General features: G+C 38.4%; 1 protein-coding gene and 1 non-coding gene across 2 annotated transcripts in view; one reads left to right on the top strand and one right to left on the bottom strand.

Annotated features, from left to right (window-relative positions):
* LOC144471298 (opioid-binding protein/cell adhesion molecule) overlaps positions 1–16,271 on the top strand; it is a 403,527-nt gene that overhangs the window by 167,028 nt on the left and 220,228 nt on the right. The window lies entirely within an intron of this gene.
* Positions 8,706–8,899, bottom strand: LOC144471890 (U2 spliceosomal RNA). Its single transcript, XR_013494355.1, has one exon. It is a non-coding gene; the product is annotated as a U2 spliceosomal RNA (small nuclear RNA).

A 16,271-nucleotide genomic window follows, 5' to 3' on the forward strand; every position in this document is an offset into this window, starting at 1 on the left:
TACACATATTTCATCATTAATAATTTATTTTAATAATTAATAATTGAATGGGGTGCGTTCTATTACAAGTTGATCAGCGAAAGTCTCTATAGTAACGCATCGTTCCTAAGAGTTAGGTTAACCAAGATATATCTACGTTTATCTAGGTATATAAACGTATATCTACGTTTAGTCTTTTAAAATTATGATTATTCTAAGTAAAAAGGGAATCAGAATCAGCTGAAAAACTATTCGCTACAATATTCCTCAGCAATACCGACAAAACCTCACCGAATGAAATGAAACGGATGATAAATAAAAAAGAAACAATGAAATAGATTGTTCCGTACTATAAAAACTCATCCCTGAAGAGGTTAATTCAATTTTTTATTTGCGGACTCATATTTGAATAATAAACTATCTAAACTGACTAAAACAATTCTTTATTTCTTCCAAGTCAGCAGAAATATATTCTACAAACATTATCGCCACTTCTTCCGCGACTGTATCTACTTACGAATCGTATTATCACGGAAGTCTGATAATTCCTTATCAAGTGCTCTACCTCAGAATATTTTTCCAGCTCGTTCTTTTTTCTCGCCTACCATATTTCTTTGTCTCGTTACAAGTGTGCGAACTCATAACTGCCAATAAAATGCCGGTGCGTGTCAATATTACTTCGCGCTGCCATTGTTCCCGGCCTTTTTCTGCCATTCCACCATTTTTTTTTTTTGTTTTATCTTTGCCTTCGGTCTGCCAGCTTCGTTATTAATCATTATTTGCACGGGTCAGTTGTCAGAGTGAGTAACGGCACAATATTCTCCCGTTAACCGTGAAGACAGCGATGAATATGAATTATTGGCGTAATTGACAGAACGAAACATATACGGCCGAGGCTGCGAATCTTTTAATACGGAGTTGAACGTTAGGTTTATTGATATTACCTTCCTAATCCACGAAGAACGTGTTAAACGTTACACGTATTTACGTCGAGTTAAGGAATTCGTATGAAAAATTATTCAGAAGCCATAAACTTCGTACACAAATATTTTCTGAAACCGCGCGTATTATTTAATAACTGATACATTTAATCACCCAAAGCGTCTATTTTGCAATCTGTCTATAAATATTGTAACCATTCTCTCTGAAAATTATCTAATCGCAATATAGCTTGAGATTTCTAATTTCTAGAATAATTATAAATTTATTTACTAAATCACGAGGTTCAATCCCTGACTTCGACACGGCAGAAAAACTTGTTATATTCGCGCAAGAATTAATTTAGCTCTGACTAAGGTCGATTTAACTAAACATTACAAAACTAATACAGCGTCGTAAAGAAATCTTTCAATTTGCTCGAGCACTTCCAATTCCACTTGCTGGAACTGTTAATGTTTTTCAATTCGCCAAACAACCGCCGTTGAAGCTGCAAGTTGTCCACGCTAATGAAAATTGTACGGTTTCGCCGGAACGCGTGGCTGCGAGTTCTGGTTGTTCTGAAAATTTGATCGCTAATGTACACCGCTCTTACAAAGCGCGGACAGTTGTGTGACACAGATTGAGACACGTACTGTCTCGGCGCGGCCGGATTTCACGGTTGAAATGCGTACTTGTAATTACGCGTGGAGGTTTGCAACTCTAGACCGGCGGACGTGTGAATTAGTCTACACAGTCGCGGATTTGTTGGTAGAGTGACGCGCAACGGGAAACAGCGTGCGAAAACGTGTTAATCCGGACATGAAATAGTTTGACCGGGCCTTTACACGGAACCGTTGGAATGGAAACGTGCCGCCGGGATTGACAATGCGCCCCGCTGTCTTACCGGGTTTACGAAAACAATGACTCTTCCGTCGGGATTGCGCAACCGTTTCGCGGCTCGTCGCGGAAAACCGAGGAACGGGGAACAGCTTATATTGTTCCTGGAAATATCGATTCAAGCATCTCTTCGTTTTGTCCGAAACGAATCAATTTTCCAATGGTCTCCCGCGACATTATACAGTGAAGCGTGAAACTGATCGCTGGAGCCGCGGATTTCCTGCAAAACAGAGAACTTTTGTCCAAGCAATATAGAAAGGCGATTGCAAGAAACAGAAATTAAATGAACGAGCATTTTTTAATTGATTTATATAAGACCGCATCGGCTTATAGGAGTCATTAACGGCCGCGTTTGTTGCACATTTATTCATTATATATAAGTTTACAATGTGTGATAACGTACATGATTTGTTTACGATTAGGTTATCTTGTTACAATTTGATTTCTAGAAACAGCTATTTACAATTTTTTTATTAAATTGGCTTGTTCCAAAAAATTAATTATATTTTCTTCGTATTTTTTTGTCATTCAGGCAAGTTTTAACCCTTTGCACTCGAGTGGCGCCACTGTGGCGCCAATGTAAATTGTTATATCATTTCGAAAATAATTTTGACATTATTGAAAACCCTTCTATTTAAAAGACTGTTAAAAGCGTAACAATTCTACGAGTCGCAAGACTAAATCTCATATACATGGATTGTACTAAGTTTTATAAAATGGAAATGCAGCTGGTTCAAATAGTTATTTTAGATTTAGGCTTAAAATGGCTTCGAGTGCAAAGGGTTAATATCGGGGATAGTTCTAGTGTTTCTGTCAACGCCTTTGCGATCGGGCAATCCTACATAATTTATGAAAATTAACAATTGTAAACCAGCGTATAAGCATTAAAAATCTTCACTTTAATTAGTTTTTTGATTGTTTTGTACTGTAGACATGCCTAACTGAAAGATCAGTGAAATGTAATACCTTGAGCGAACGCAGCGTTGAAAGGTGAAAATAATAACTCGGAAGACAAAGGGTTGAACGGTAACCATTCTCAGGATGCGTTAGACTCTGAGTCGCCGTTTGAACATTCCAGCTTCGACGAGGGGTGCTTAAACCCTATACTCGTTTTACACATTCGCGCTATAAAAGCTTCATGCCACATCGAGGGTGCCGTAGCGACGAAAATTTCAAACGGATAGACAGCTAAAATTTCAGTGGTAGGTATACGAGCGTGTGTTACAGTTCTACGACGAAACAGGAAATGCCATCGCAAAATATAGTGTCCATAAGTCTTCGAGGAGAAGCTTAACACATTTGCCGACCTCGTCACATATAAACCACATCCTCGGTCTTCGCTGAAACAGTTTCGAGCCGTATCTACGTGACGAATGCGCGGTCAAAGCCCAATCTTCCATGCTTATAATATATCAAATACAAGTTTATAAATGGAGAGTTTATCTAAAATTAAATTACCTTCTTGCGCTTTTTAATGGTTCAAGTTGAAGACTAGTTTTTATTTAATAATTCGCAGATTACAGAAAACAAAGTAAATCGATGTTAAATATTTTACTTTTTTAAGTAATTATTTACCAAGTGAACAGAAATGAAAAGAAATATTTGAGATTTTTCTATTTTAAGAAAGTATGGTATATTAGACAATGAAGAAAACGATTTTTGTAAAAATTGAATGCGACGATAAAGGAAACACTCATATTTATTCTCTTCTTCATCCGAGTTTAATGATCACTTTACATAGTAGTTTTCCTTTTTTATTTTCTTGTTTTTAGGTCAACAAGATTTCTTCCAACTCGATTTCCTATCGAAATAAATTTCGAGATATCCGACAGTATCTGTTTAATATTTATCATCTGGATTTTGCGAACTAATGAAAGAAGATAGATCTCAGCGAAACGAGGATAATTCGGACGACTATTGTCGAAGTAAATGTTGGCAGGTGACCTGTTAATCTTCAGGATTATCTGTCGCAGACGTTCCTCCCCTTGTCACCTGTCCGAGCGAGGCGCACGGGCGTACTCCGCGGAGCGAACGCTGTACCCCGGTAATTTTTCAGCACTCGTCTACCGGAAAATTGAACAGAAGCACCAGGGGCATAATTCATCCCCAATAATTGCTACGATAACTCGAGCAACGACTTTACACGATGGCCGGGCCCGTGAAATTACGACGTCCCCGTGAAACTGTAATGAATTCATAAAAGCCATATGTTTCGTCCCATCTCTCAGCTCCCTTCGATCCTCCGCCGAAAACGACCGACCCGTTGCGCTTCCCTTCTCACGCGTCCTCCTCTCACTATTCGACTCTCGATTTTTCCTCGGGAATCCTTCTTTCTACTCGATTAAACTACTTCTTTTCTTTTCAGTTTGCTTCCTCCACGGCTCTCTGCCATCCCGTGGAAATCCGATTCCGATTTTTTCCTTCTCTTGCGGAGTTTTCGCCGGCTTTTCCTCTCTTCCATCTCGAACTTTTCCGCGTTCCCTTCCGCGTTGCCGCGACTTTTCTATCGGGTGGGTCATTTAAATGGGAACACATAAATATCCGAGTTATTTGTGGTCCCGGAGTGAAAGCAGTGGAACCAGGGGGGGCGCACCGTTCCCAGGCCACGTAAGCAGCGAGGTAACTTTTTTCTTGAAAGTCGACTACTTCTCTTGCCGCGAATTTCCATGAACGGACTTTTTCTACATTAACGAACTCTGTGATAATTGTTCGTACGTACAGTGAGCCATGAAAGTATTCGAACGGTCTAAAATAAAATGTTTGACGCGAAAAAAATGTGAGAACCATTACGAATTACAAAATATTTTTATTCCTGTAATAACATACAAGTATTACGGTTATACATGTTCAATTTCAAGCGTCTTCGATAACATAAACAATACTTATGAAAGATTTATTGCCAACATCAGCTAAACGGACGCCACAAAAGTATTCGAACGATTAAATTGGTAATATATTTTTCGCATAAATGTAACGTTTTAATATTTTGTCGGTCATCTATGAGCACTTATTATGGCTTACAAACGTCGTTGCAAGCTGTAAACCAAAGTTTCTGTTATTTCTGTTCCTATTTTATTCCAAACATCACAACTGCTGTTTTTAATCCTTCCTTGGAATTAATATTATATTTACTTAGTTGTCCGCTAATTTCTGCCCATAAGTGCTAAATGGGATTGATGTCTGGATTTTGTGGAGGTGTTTCTGAAATGTGGTGTACGTTATATATGATCCACTGTTTAACAATGTGTGCGGTATGTTTAGGATCATTGCCCTGTTGAAAATGAAAATCATCTATTAGTCCTAGTTTTTCCGCACTTTGCTTCAAATTATCCTTTAATATCTGCATATATTTACATTTATCTAATATTCCATCAATAATGACGAGGTTTCCAACACCACTGGTCACCATACACCCCCACACCATTATCGATCCACCTCCATGCTTCACGGTTGGACGTAGATTTTTAAAGTCCATCTCTCTATTTGGTTTTTTCCAATATAACATCCATCGGAGCCAAATATGTTGAATTTACTTTCGTCCGAGAAAATAATGCGATTCTAAAAGTCCTTGCCCTTGCTTACATATCTTTCAGCGAAATTTAGTCTCTTCTGCTTGTTAACTTTGCTAACAAATGGTTTCTCTCGGGAAATGCGATCATGAAAATTATTTTCACAGAGGATTTTTCGACAAAGTTCCGGATGAACTTGTTCCCCATAGCTATCAGCAACTAGTGTCGCAAGTTTTGGAGCCGAAATAATTGGATCCTTTTTTATTTCACGCACAATTACATTCTCTTCCCTTTTCGTTAATTTCTTTAACCGGTCAGATCGGACTTCATTCTGAAGAACTCCAGTGGTTTTTACTTTTTTTACCATGTAGTGAACAGTAGATTTACTTCTCCCTAATAACTGTGTTATTTCGGCATAGTTCTTGCCTTCATTCTGCCACTTAATTATCAATTTCCTATCAGTGATGCTAGTTTCGGACTTTTTTAAACACATTATTAATACAAATTGTACATTCTTCTTAACACTTCCAATACTGAACAGGGGGAGTGTGTAATATCAACTGAAGGAATCAATGTTTACAATTTGTCGAATTCAAGGATTGTTTTATGTACTTTCGATCGTTCGAATACTTTTGTGACGTCCGTTTAGCTGGTGTTGGCAACAAATCTATTATATAAAAATAAGTCGGGTTTTCCTTCCTGACGCTATAACTCCAGAACGCACGAACCGATTTCCACGGTTTTGCATTCGTTGGAAAGGTCTCGGGCTCCGGGAGGTTTATAGCAACCAAAATTCTGGAAAATTTCAACAGAAAAGCAGGAAAACAGGGAAAATCATTTTTCACGTACAGCGCCATCTCTGATACATAGCATGTACTACAAACCAATATGGTTTATAAAACAAAAAAAATAACTTTTCTTCATCTTTTAATCCCCAAACGAAATATTACAAAAAACGAAGCCATCTGGTGGCGAAACGGAGTTCGCCAGGTTTGCTAGTCTTTCATAAGTATTGTTCACGTTATTGTAGACGCTTGAAATTTAACATGTATAACCGTGATACTTGTATGCTACTACAGGAATAAAAATATTTTGTAATTTGTAATGGATCTCGCATTTATTTCGCGACAAACTTTTTATTTTAGAACGTTCGAATACTTTCGTGACTCACTGTACCTGCAGGTATCATTGCATATTTCAATTTTCGACGATTTATTTTATTCGTCGTGATAAATTGTAAAATGGATTTCGTACGATAGACGCAGAGGTTCGCATGTTTTATCGAAATCAATTTGCGTGAATTGACTTGCCCTGGCTAATTTGTCCATTAATTTCGTCTGTATGTCATAAAACGGTGCTGTAAATTCTTAATTTTGTGTCATTGCTTGAACTGAAACTTTTTCATAATCTCGAATGTGTCGTCGATGTTAATAATTTTCGCAGAAGGAAATATAAATTATAATCTTGTCTATAATGATTTTTATTTTCTGTGCACTTATGTCGAATTTATATAATATAATTTGATATAATTATATATGATAAATGATATTATATATAATATTATGTATGATATAAAATGCTACTATTAAAGTATTACATGTATGCTAAAATTATGTTACATAATAATAAGAAATTGTAGTATATTACCCCTATATTAAAATTATAAGAATTATGTATTAAAACTATATCATACATATATTAAAATTGTACTACAGAGAATATTCCAATAATAATAATAATATAATGAATATCTCTGTTATGTTCAGAGATACGAATGAATTCTATTAACACAAACATTTCCGTACAGAAATGTCTAGAAATTAAAATCGTAAAATGCCGACAATAATATTTTAGCGTGCGTAGAAATTTCTCTTTCGCATTGTTTAAGTAGAATTTTATTTTGTCCTCGTTTATATGGTTGGGTGTTGGCATATCTGTGGTGATTGATTTTTTAAATATTAAATAGGCTATAAATTGGCAAAATATTTAAATTTGAAGACTATTATAACACATCGGGAGGCAACATGCACATCCTGATGTTTCAAATTAATAAAAAATTCAGAAAATTCACTCCTTGTCACTCCCGGGAGCGATGTGGATACCACGCAGTAGCACGTTGAGAATTCGCGCGCCCACATCTTATTGCCTACTGCTTTTCTTTAATACCTCGTTAACAAAGCCGCGGATTACATTTCAGCAAAGGAAAAGGTTACTTGAAATGGCCTCTGGAACCCCTCATTTCCCGGAGTGTGTATAATTTTGATATACCCTGTATATTATGGAACTGATTTTTCTGATTCGTGCGACAGTTAACGTCTCTTAACAAGTTTTTAAATGTAAGTAAATTTGGTAAAAATTATTTTGAAACGTAACATAATTATTTTTAGTAGCACCTTCGCCACTCGACCGCAAAGGGTTAAGTCGCGTATTTTGTTGGAGAACTCGTTCAAATAAGCTATCTGATTTGTGAAAAAATATACTTTCCTCTCGATTGTGTAATGTAATCTTTACTGGCACGTGTTTACATTTTGTGGATCTGTAACAAGAAAGGACGAGCACGCGGGGATTATGCGATATTTGCCACTAAACACGTGCACGTACACAACCGCACAAATATCCCAACGCAAGGACATTTAAATCATTATACATATGAATCCAGTATACTCAAGTAAATAAAGAGATCACCGCGATTTCGACCGAGACGAATGTTCTGATATATTTTAAACTTAAGCATAGAATCTATAATTTTAATCCTCGAGAAAATTAGGTGAAATAGAATTACAAACGCAAACATATAACTCAAATTCAAAACCGAAGAATAACAGTTACAGAACCTGTATAATAGCAGATATAAGTCAGAATCCCTATAATGTTTTTGAGAAAATTTCGGTTCTTCATAACTATTTTATAAACTGAAACCGATATCATAACTGTTTTCAACCCCTAACTATTTTTACAAACTTAATTTACCGGAACCTTGCTGCTTTATGTTAAGAATGATATATTTTCATATAAAATTGTTTAGATAACAGTGTTATATCAAAATTAATATTATCTCATAGCTACTGAAAATATTATTTCATAGAATATTATCAAACCATTAAAAAGTCTATATAGAAGTATTATACTTTTGACAAATGAAGCAATCATCCGAAAAATGAAGTCTTTAACATTAACCTAATTCAGTTTAATTTCAAACTAATTTTCATTGTTCTAATATTAAAAGTAACAAATAATACATGAAATAATATAAATTTAAATTTTCATAAAAATTAAGAGCAAAATGTAGAGGAATACTGACGAGGGAATTTTGCTCGTGGATCAAAGACTCAAAATTATTTCCAGACATAAGGGATATGGAGAATAAAGGTTATTTAATATAAAAATTATGTTTTATAATAATTAGTTAGAGCCAATCTCAGCGACACTGCAATGCCGAGCTGACTCATGACAGAGGTGGGGCAAGCCCCAACGACTCCGTCGGTTCTCAAAAATCAGGCTAATATTCTGACTACCCGATGGGTAGTGTATCAGATATTAAGCTGATAAGAACAGATACTACACATTTGATCTTAGCCATAAGGCCGAGAAGCGATAGCAATTGTTTTAATTTCATTCCTTATAACCTCTAAAGCGTCTAATTTTTGCAGCGAGAATGGTTTACGTCGCGTAGCCATCTAGCTATCGCTCGTAGAAGTTTTGAGCGTACCGGTTTAACCCTTTCGCTACGGCGGTTCAGCCCGCCTTCAGTCCTGAACGGGACTTCCCGCCGAAATTGTGCACATTGCGCGTGGATAGTGTACTTGGGAAGAAAAGGGATTTTTCTTTAAAACAATATACTTATAATTTCTGCATAAGGTATAAAGTTATTTAATAGGTAAAAAAAGTCTCATTAACAATGGAAAAAAGTGAAGAAATAATATGTAATGTGCAGTAATAAAATAAAACATAGTATGCATAATACAAAACATAATAGCAAAAATTTACCGGCATGTCGGATATATCCGGCGTTCGGCTCCGCGAGTTGTTATGTGGATGACGGATATATCCGTCGTTCGGAGCGAAAGGGTTAACTCGAATAAACATTACAGGTGACAGTCTGGAGTCGTAGAATAGAGGTCCCAAACAGAAATATCAATAGAACAAATGCTGTTTTCATTTTCTCTTTTGTTATGTACTGTGGCCCATAAAAGTGCCCGCACGTCTCGCAACATGTTTAAATGATTTTCAGATGACAGTGGGTCTAGACTACCAGTCAATGAATGAAATGCTTTTCTTTAATTCTGCTATTACTTGAAAGATCTAAAGAACCACAATTTGTTTCGCAGATTTTAACTACAAGACACAGTGAAAGAATTTTTTAAGCATGTCCTTTTTCGAGTTTAGTATAGATCGATATTGATGATGATAATGTTGGAACCTCCGACGAAACACGTACCGAAGCTCAATTATATTTTACAATCGGATTTATTTTAATACGTCTCTTGTTACAACGTCGGTTCCTAAGGCTAACTCGGAAATGCGAGTGCACGTTCCGAAAAGATTTTCTAGAATGTCTGTGCCGGTGTTATTGATAGTTATTGACAGGGTCAACAACTATCCAACAATAAAGGAGCGAAGATTTTCCCGAAATTAACCACCAAAGGAGAGAAGCCCTGTTGCGAGGGTTAACGTGGGATAATGTCTAAAAAACTAATTAAATTGGATTAGGAATGATCGTCAAACAAGTGAAGTAATTTCTCTTTGTGATCGATGGGCTCAAAAGTGCCATTGTAACGAATGGCTCAGCCGTAATTTACTTAGACCACCTGTTGCCACTTCAGAGTAACGATTACGTTTGTAAAGGACATTTAGGAAATTTTCGTGTTAAAAATCTAAATAAAGGCTCGAAGATATATAAGATGCGTGTTTATACGTTAATGAACATCAATTATTTAAACGCATAATTACAGTTTACGTAGCTAGAAACCATATTTCCCAATAATAAATTAGACGGAGATGGGGACAGATCCCACTTTACTCCGTTATTTTAAAAAAAATAATATGCAGATATGACCACAGGAAAAGTTGTCAAATATTAACCAAAGGTCAACTTTTTACAGATTAAAAAGTCTAATTACTAATTCTAATTCAATTCTTATAACATATTAAGCTCTCGATTTCAGCAACGAGAATAGTTTACTTCACTTGGTCACCTAACGGTCACTCGTATTTTTGAACGTACCGGTCGAACGTACTATAAGCGAAAATTTTCGTATAATGGTATAAAAATGTTCATGTCTTTTTCGGAAGGAGGAGTGAATATTATTAATGGGAAGACGGCGCAAAGAAGAATAAGGATGAGGAAATTTCCCCAAAATGAATCAGAGAAGGCGGAAGCCCTGTTACAACGTGGAATAATGTCCAGAGCAGGAATCCATTTGGTAATTTCAAGTGACCTGCTTTAGTTCCGAAAATAAAGTATAATATATATGTTTGGTGGAGGAATCCTGCGTGAACACCTCCGGAACTAATACTCCGCGATATAAACTATCTATCGGATTGTAAGGCCGATTACGCAGTGCGACAGAGTGGTTTAGTTCCACTGTCCGTCTAATTAAAGATGAACAGCTGTTTTCCTTTATTGCGTATAAAATGTATCGCTACAGTGACGCGAAGTCGAACTGCAGGAAGGTAATAGTTGATTTGTTTTGTTGCTTGTCCGGACCTTGAAAACTGAACTTGAAGTACTATATAAATATAGACTAAGTTCGATGGTCTAAGGCGGAAGCTGGATGAGAGACGATGTTGATGATACGTTGATTTGTCGCTATACGAGCGACGATGAATACTTGTTGCGAATAATACAGCGGAAGGTCAAGAGTACAGAATACAGAATACTTGCGGATAAAATACAGAAACCAGAATACTAAAAATTACAAGTTTTGTACCCCTTTTACAATTTCTCCAAAAGAACGCTTGCACGCGGATTGGCTATCGATGAGGTGGAGAGGGAAGTCAGAGAGCTCGGGCCTCTCTGTGACGTAGGTAGGACGGGAAAACCCAAGCTAGTGACGTAGGTCCCCGAAACCGAAGCGAGCGGCCGGCGCGGCCCATCTGGCGACCCTACCATAAACCGGGAAACTAATTTCGGCAAATTACTTTACTATAGGTTATATTAATAAACCGATTTAGTTTTTGATTTCTTAATAAGCTTAGCGATATAAAAAGGGCACTAAAGTCATAGACTAGAAATGAGAAATTTGAAGAAGACTATAAAAGCATAATTCCGTTGTAGGACGGAACAATATAAAAATAAATTATAAAACATTCATACGATATCTTCGATATCATCTGACCCAAACGTCTCTTTAATATTCACATTTTTATTGATTTTAACCCGCGGCCAACAAAAGGTTGCCGACCCCTGGTCTAAAGGATTGATCAAATGGATTAAGTATAATTGTCAATGAGGGAAGCAACTCCTCTTAATGACCGTTGGCTCAAAAGGACCAATTGATTGAGTCAGTCTCGTTCGGTTTCGTCCCGGAAAACAGTTTCATGTACCGATATTTATGCAGAGTTGATGAAACACGGAGAGATCTTGGGTACGGTGCCCAATAATTTCGCACCGATTCGATTCGGAGAAATGGAGGGAGGACGGGATTACGCCATCGGCGATTGGCTCAAAAAACGGTTGTACGTTTGGTGAACAAATTGCCGAAGATAGCGAGGAGGGTCTTTCTAACGATGGTATAGCATGTGTGTACGTGTGTGTGACTTGTGTTCCTTGGATTCGCAGCGAAGGAGACTCACTCGCGAAAGGTCTCGCTGAAATCTGATTGCCTACCGCGCGTTAAAATCACAATCGGCCGATCTCGCCGCAGCGTCAGGAACATAATGCCTAACACACAGAACCGTTGTGAAACGGAATTTCGATAGCTGTGAACCGTGACCGGTATCATCGTGTTTCGGCCCTTGCCGCTTTCCACTCTGTCTTCGAACTCGTTCCTCCTGTGTAACCTGTTTCATCGCGATTACTCCAACCATTTAATAAAACCATGCATCCTTCCATCCGCAGTCGTAACAATAAATCTGGAATTGTGACAATTAAACTGGCTGAATTTACTCTTTCGTTAAATTCGTTCGAGTCTGTTTACTCGCGACGTCGTACAAAATTCGTCGAAAGGCGGAAACACGAAGCGTTTTCACTCGAAGTACAGTCTGGAAACGATCCGCCGTGTTCAGCCGCGAGTTCCAACGACGTACATAATTCAGTGTTTGGCATTCGCGGCGCCGAGGGTTAACGAAGCCTGCTCGTCAAAGTTCCGCTAACAACGCGCCGGAACTCCAGATTCACCCGACCGAAATATGATACGTCGGAATAACTTTTTCCGCGCGCGGTATTCGTCTCGCGGCCGCGGCTCTTTTCGCCCGGCGAAAGGGAATAGTTCCGGCCCGGAGTCCCTCGGCCGGCAACTTTCCCGGCTTCCTTTTGTCGGACAGGAACTTACCCGTTACCGACTTTGCGGGCGAATTCGTCGGGGCAGAGAGGCTCGCGTAACTGCCCCACGGAGTTTCTCCTGGCGGACGGTGTTTCCCAACAAAGTGTTTCTTTCGGTTATTACGCAGTCAACGGCGGTGCAACGCCGGGCCGCGACTGTATACGGAGAAACGAGGTGGGCGGGGCATACGGAAACGGGAAATACTACGGCGGTCCACCGTGCGACTTTTGCTGCTAGAGACGCAACGACGCACAGTGATTCGAGCAATATAAGAGGGAAAACAATTCGTCTTTTGAGGCAGTCCATGAATCGATCCATTTTTTCGTTTCTTCGTAAGAATAGAAGCACTGCTCAGCGAGGTCATCTGCCATCGATCGGAATAGGCGATAATCGGAAGGAGCTATCTTTGGCGAATACGGCGGGTGGGATAGAACTTCCCATTTAAGCGTTTCCAGGTACAGGTTTTCACTGGTTTTGCAACATGTGGCCGAGCGTTGTCGTGTAACAAAATTACTTTCCCATGTTCCTGCTTCTGCATCGTTCATAACCTTTTTAACACGTTCGTCGCCCAGCGCGAATCGCTCGAGTTTCTTACCGGATCCAAATTCGGTAGTTTGATCGCATAGGATAACGTTATATTTGATACATTAAATATGAATTAATATATAACAAATATAATAATATATACATTATTTGTATTTTTATTTTGTATATTTTACATTTGCCGGTGTTTGTTCCATTAAATTCCTGTGCTGTAAATGGGATTTTCATAAATTAACCCTCTTAGTGCCGGAGGCCGATATATCGGCCCGTGCTACTGGCGAAAAGTGCCTTATACCTTTGTTATTTATGTAGATTCCAATGTACATATATAAAATATTGGCGTCACTGTTTCATTCTAAATTTCGTCCTCAATACACGGCTTTTTAAATTATGTAGATATTGCTTTTCGTTTGGTTTTTATGAGCCTTTTTTCAAACCTTAGTAAAACCGTGAAATTTGACTTTTTCGCCCGGCACTAAGAGGGTTAAATAAGTAAAATCTTGAATAAGAAGAGCGTCACCCATATGTGGGTGACGGGGCCCCCACAGAAGCATACCCGTCACTCAGACATGGGCGACGCGACGACGAACGTGTTAAACGTTTTGAAACTGTTGGCGCATCTACTCGTAACACTTTTCCAAACTCTGCTGGCGTCTGACATGGGTTTTCATCAAGCAATTCCTCTAATTCTTCGTCTTTAAACTTTGTCGGTGCGCCAGATCGTCCCTTATCCTCAAGTTCAAAATCATTATTTTTGAAGCGTCGTAACCAGTCTCTGCATGTCGTATCCGACAGAGCATTGTCGCCGTAAGTCTCAACAAGAATTCTGTGTGCTTCAGATGCAGATTTCTTTTGAATAAAGTAGTGCAATATAATTCTCTGCGAAAACACTTTATTCGGCACAAAAGTAGACATCTTCGGAACCAATAAACAAATACGTGGTCGACACTATAGTGAACAATCATACACTGAAATTTAAGGTTACGTACAGTAATTTCATGCCGATGAGTCGCCGTTAGAAATTCCATGCACGGAGTACTACTAATGCTATCTTTTGAGAAACAGCGAGAACTTATTCAAGAACCTAATGCAAATATAAGATTATATAAGCCTATAAAATCGAGTTATTGTGAAACAAGGCGGTACACAGGACACCGCACATTGGGCGAAATTCAAGAAATCAACTCCCAAATTCGAGCCACTTAATTCTTTGTACTCGAGGGCTCCGGAGCGGAGCCTTCGATTAAAAAATTCAGTTAGGGTTACAGTTAGGGTTTCAGTTGAGTTAGCAGAGTTAGGGTGGTAGAGTCGGTTACCGTGAAGGTGATCAATTGATCGTAGCTAGGGCAAACAAAGAAACAAACTGTACATGAGTAAATATACTTAATTTAAAGAATTGCAGCTTAAATCTCGTTAATTTATAAATTCTTAATGTCTTGCATATAACTGGGTATCTTCTTAACAATGGCTTCCTACAATAGTATATTCCGATTCAAATGAAATCTCGTCGCTTAACAATTATATATAACAAAAATCCGTGAAAAAATCGATCAATGTCTAAAATAATTGTATTTTCGAAGTGTGTCATATTTTTGTCGCAGAGTGTACACATAGCTAACAGAATTGCGAATGCATTCTCTTGGAATGGAATCGATGTTGAAGCAAAAAGTTTTTCATGAAAATAACAACAAAATTATAATAAAATAACGTGAAATAACTGAAAAATAATAATACTTTAGATATACAAATATTTTATATAAAAAGCGTATTTTTAGTAGACGTGTTTCTAGCAGAGTTTATACAGAAGCGGAGCAATACGCCAGAATTTTTTACAGTGATAATGATTCTGTTAATAATAGATTTACAGAGTACTAAAAGCAATCGTTTTATATTGGTATATGAAAATAACGATTTATTCTGATCTTGAACGAGTGTTATTCTATTATTTGCCGGAAGTAACATGTATATTGAATAAATAAGTCATAAATGTATTTTTAACCACTTATATGCGTCGATATATTTTTAAGATAAACTTTATTATGCTTTTTATCGATGACGCTGGGTGTAGATTATTTTACAGTTGTTCTAGAATTATTTATTTCATTAGCATTTCAACCTAGATCGTAGGAGAAGCATTTTTGTTGCAAGATATAAAATTGCCGTTTCCTTGTGACGTCTATACACGTCATACGCAGCTAATAGGTTAAAATCTGAATAATAGTACATTATCAAATCAGTGCCCCGTCATTTTGACGGATTCCGTAAATTTAGTATTAATACAGTTGTATTTGTATGTTGCACGATAGGACTCTTCGTAAACGCTTTGTAAACGAAGAGTAGCACTCGCGTAAGCCGGAAGAATAATGTTCGAAAAGAATCATTTGACAGCTCGAAGTTCGATCGGTTCATTGCTTCCGCCTAACCCGTGGCGCCGGAAATATAGCTTCGAAGTGCTGTCCTGTTCCGGCGAGTTACGCGAGCTTTTCATTGTCAATACAATTTGTGTCGCGCTTTGTCGCGAAAGAAGGATCGCAGACAATTTCGGAGGACACAATGGGTTGGTAGTTAACTCGCGGCAACACGAGTACACGCGGTGCGGCGCGGCGTGGCGCGGCGCGCGGCCGCCGTGACGCGAGAAACGCCGAGGAAAAGAATTGAAATGAACGGGTAGGCAGTCTTCGTTCGGGGGCAAATGGGCTTTTTTCCGAATGGACGTTTTAGAAAGTTCGCTGCTCGGCGGCATTGTTTGGCCGACGCTGGCGAAACCGAGGGAGGGGGCGAGTCGGTCGATGCTTTGATTAACTGGCGCCACGAGGCGAAGTCCTCCCGCGATTGTTTGCTACTCTTGCCGTTCTAGCTCCTCTTTGTTCCTCCACGGTCTTCCGTTTTTCTTCGCCGTGCTGTTCTGTCTCGTGCCAGTCGTCGCTTCCGGTGCCGCCTG

This window comes from Augochlora pura, chromosome 6 (genome assembly GCF_028453695.1).
Source record: "Augochlora pura isolate Apur16 chromosome 6, APUR_v2.2.1, whole genome shotgun sequence".
NCBI classification, from domain to species: Eukaryota; Metazoa; Arthropoda; class Insecta; order Hymenoptera; family Halictidae; genus Augochlora; species Augochlora pura.